The sequence below is a fragment of the Bison bison genome, unplaced genomic scaffold (genome assembly GCF_000754665.1).
Source record: "Bison bison bison isolate TAMUID 2011002044 unplaced genomic scaffold, Bison_UMD1.0 scf7180017864389, whole genome shotgun sequence".
In the NCBI taxonomy this organism is placed as follows: Eukaryota; Metazoa; Chordata; class Mammalia; order Artiodactyla; family Bovidae; genus Bison; species Bison bison.
This window is the reverse complement of record NW_011494961.1, coordinates 521194-525407: the sequence shown is the minus strand read 5'-3', so window position 1 is coordinate 525407 and position 4214 is coordinate 521194. Positions and strand designations below refer to the sequence as shown.

At 39.8% G+C, this 4214-nt stretch overlaps 1 pseudogene; it reads left to right on the top strand.

The window, feature by feature from the left end:
• LOC105002097 overlaps positions 1-3466 on the top strand; it is a 152942-nt pseudogene extending 149476 nt beyond the window's left edge.
• The last annotated feature ends 748 nt before the right edge of the window (positions 3467-4214 follow it).

Below are 4214 nucleotides of genomic sequence, written 5' to 3'. Positions count from 1 at the left end.
TTTGTCTGTTGCTTCATTTGCTATTATTTTCTCCCATTCTGAAGGCTGTCTTTTCACCTTGCTAATAGTTTTCTTTGTTGTGCCGAAGCTTTTAGGTTTAATTAGGTCCCATTTGTTTATTTTTGCTTTTATTTCCAATATTCTGGGAGGTGGGTCATAGAGGATCCTGCTGTGATGTATGTCAGAGAGTGTTTTGCCTATGTTCTCCTCTAGGAGTTTTATAGTTTCTGGTCTTACATTGAGATCTTTAATCCATTTTGAGTTTATTTTTGTGTATGATGTTAGAAAGTGTTCTAGTTTCATTCTTTTACAAGTGGTTGACCAGTTTTCCCAGCACCACTTGTTAAAGAGATTTTCTTTAATCCATTGTGTATTCTTGCCTCCTTTGTCAAAGATAAGGTGTCCATATGTGCGTGGATTTATCTCTGGGATTTCTATTTTGTTCCATTGATCTGTATTTCTGTCTTTGTGCCAGTACCATACTGTCTTGATACTAGAACTAATCAATGATTATAGTAAAGTTGCAGGATATAAAATCAACACACAGAAATCCCTTGCATTCCTATACACTAATAATGAGAAAACTGAAAGAGAAATTAAGGAAACAATTCCATTCACCATTGCAACGGAAAGAATAAAATACTTAGGAATATATCTACCTAAAGAAACTAAAGACCTATATATAGAAAACTATAAAACACTGGTGAAAGAAATCAAAGAGGACACTAATAGATGGAGAAATATACCATGTTCATGGATTGGAAGAATCAATATAGTGAAAATGAGTATACTACCCAAAGCAATTTATAGATTCAATGCAATCCCTATCAAGATACCAATGGTATTCTTCACAGAGCTAGAACAAATAATTTTACAGTTTGTATGGAAATACAAAAAACCTCGAATAGCCAAAGCTATCTTGAGAAAGAAGAATGGAACTGGAGGAATCAACCTACCTGACTTCAGGCTCTATTAGAAAACAATCATTTTTATAACAATATCAAAAAGAATAAAATACTTGTGGATGAATTTAACCAAGGAAGTTAAAGACTTGTACATTGAAAACTATAAAACATTAAGGGAAGAAATTGAAGAAGACACACCTGAATGGAAAAACAGTGTGTGTTCTCAGATTGCTACTTCTGTTTGTCTAAGTCATGTCTGAATCTTTTTGACTCTGTAGGCCACCAGGCTCCTCTGTCCATGGGATTTCTCAAGCAAGAATACTGGAGTGGGTTGCCATTTCCTTCTCCAGATGGTCTTCCAGACGCAGGAATCGTTTCTGCATCTCCTGCATTGGCAGGAAGTTTCTTTACTGCTGAGCCAACAGTAACGGTCTGTAGTGATTTCAGTTCTGTTCAGTTCAGTGCAGTCGCTCAGTCGTGTCCGACTCTTTGTGACCGCATGAATCACAGCACGCCAGGAGTCCCTGTCCATCACCAACTCCCGGAGTTCACTCAAACTCATGTCCATCGAGTCGGTGATACCATCCAGCCATCTCATCCTCTGTCGTCCCCTTCTCCTCCTGCCCGCAATCTCTCCCAGCATCAGAGTCTTTTCCAATGAGTCAACTCTTCGCATGAGGTGGCCAAAGTACTGGAGTTTCAGCTTTAGCATCATTCCTTCCAAAGAAATCCCAGTACTGATCTCCTTTAGCATGGACTGGTTGGATCTCCTTGCAGTCCAAGGGACTCTCAAGAGTCTTTTCCAACACTACAGTTCAAAAGCATCAATGCTTTGGCACTCCGCTTTCTTCACAGTCCAACTCTCACATCCATACATGACCACTGGAAAAACCATAGCCTTGACTAGACGGACCTTTGTTGGCAAAGTAATATTCTGCTTTAGAATATACTATCTAGGTTGGTCATAACTTTCCTTCCAAGGAGTAAGCGTCTTTTAATTTTATGGCTGGAATCACTATCTCCAGTGATTTTGGAGCCCCCCAAAATAAAGTCTAACAGTGTTTCCACTATTTTCCCATTTATTTCCCATGAAGTTATGGGACCAGATTTACAGATTTAATAAAATCCATGGCAAAATTTCAATCGCATTTTTTGCAAATGCTGGAAAAATAATCCTCAAGAATCAAATGGAACCACAAAGATTCAAAATAGCTAAAGCAATCTTGTGAAAGAAGAAATAAAAAGTTAGAGGCATCATACTTTTAATTTTCTATTTGTATTACAAAGCTAAAGGAATCAAAACAGTATGATACTGGCATATAAAGAAACACATAGACCAATAGAACAGAATGAAGGACCCTCAAATAAACCCACACATGTTTAATCAAATGATCTTTAACAGAAGTGCCAGGAATATAAAGTGGGCAAAAACAACTTCAATGAATACTGTTGAGATAACTGCATATTCATATACAAAAGAATGAAATTGGACCCTTATCTTACACAATATACAGAAATCAACTTAAATTAAAACCTTAAACATAAGACTTTAATTGTAAAACTCCTAGAATAAAAAAAAATAATTTCTACCTCAGTCTTTACAATGCATTTTTTAAATGACACAAAAGCATAGGCAACTAAGAAATGAACAATGTAATCAATAAAATTTCCTATGGAAAAGGAGAAAATATTTGTAAACCATATGTCTGATAAAGGATTAATATCCAAAATATATAAGAAAATTCTATCACTCAATAACAAAAACTAAGCACGTTAAAAATGTGCAACTGGAGAAATTGGAACCACAGGCTAGTGGCTGGCGGTCCTGCATCTCCTCCTACATCCGTATCACTGCTGCCGCCACGGACGGAGGGCTTCTCCTCCAGGATGAGGCTCCCAACTTTGAAGCAAGTACTACCATCAGCCGCATCTGTTTCCATGACTATCTGGGAGACTCACAGGGAATTCTCTTCTCCCATCCTCGGGACTTTACCCCAGTGTGTACCACAGAACTCGGCAGAGCAGCAAGTCTGGCACCAGAACTTGCCAAGAGAAAAGTTAAGATGATTGCTCTTTCCATAGACAGCGTGGAAGACTATCTTGCATGGAGCAAGGATATCAATGCTTACAATGGTGAAGAGCCACAAAAAGGTTACCTTTTCCTATCACTGATGATAAGAATGGGGACCTAGTCATTCAGTTGGGCATGTTGGACCCACCAGAGAATGACAAAAAGAGCATGCCTGTGACCGCTCATGTGGTGTTCACTTTTGGTCCTGATAAGAAACCGAAACTGTCCATCCTCTACTCAGCTACCACTGGCAGGAACTTTGATGAGATTCTCTTTCCAGCTGAGAGCAGAGAAGAAGGAAGTCACCCCGGTTGAATGGAAGAATGGGGACAGCATGATGGTCCTTCCAACCATTCCTGAAGAGGAAGCAAAAAAAACTTTTCCTTAAAGGAATCTTTTCACCAAAGAGCTCCCATATGGCAAGGAATACCTCTACTACACCCCCAGCTATAGGCTCGCCACAGAGTTGGTGCTGGAGCTGCCCACTTAGCACCATGAGCCAGAGGATGGCAGGTGCCCATCATGTTTCCCCACAGCAATCCATTAAAAACATCCTGGTGTGATCACAGCCAAGGTCTTTAGGTTGCTATACTACTGGCTTATTAAATGAAAGCAGTTCTAAAAACCCCTTGGGGTCCTTTGTGCCTTCAGCTGCTTTCTCCTCTGTTCATATATCTTCACACTCTCTGCTGACTCTCTTTGAAATTTGAGACTCATCTTAAATTTCTGCAGGGTTTATGACCAAGAGGTGGCATCAGTTTATGGTCAAAAAAGCCTGCTTTGCTCCATCATAGTGTCAGCTGAAATGCTCATTTCACTTTTTAAAACCTGAATGGAAAAAACAGGGTGGGGGGGGGGCGATCTTAAGATGGCAGAGGAATAGGATGGGGAGACCACTTTCTCCCCGACAAATTCATCAAAAGAACATTTGAACGCTGAGTAAATTCCACAAAACAACTTCTGAATGCTGGCAGAGGACATCAGGCACCCAGAAAAGTAGCCCATTGTCTTCGAAAGGAGGTAGGAAAAAAATATCAAAGACAAAAGAAGTAAGGACAGAGATCTGTCCCAGGAAGAGAGTCTTAAAAAAGAGAGGTTTCCAAACACCAGGAAACACTTTCACTGGTGAGTCTGTGGCGAGCCTTGGAACCTCAGAGGGCAACATAACCGGGAGGAAAAATAAATAAATAATTAAAACCCACAGATTGTGTGCCCAACGGTAACTCTCAGCAGAGAAG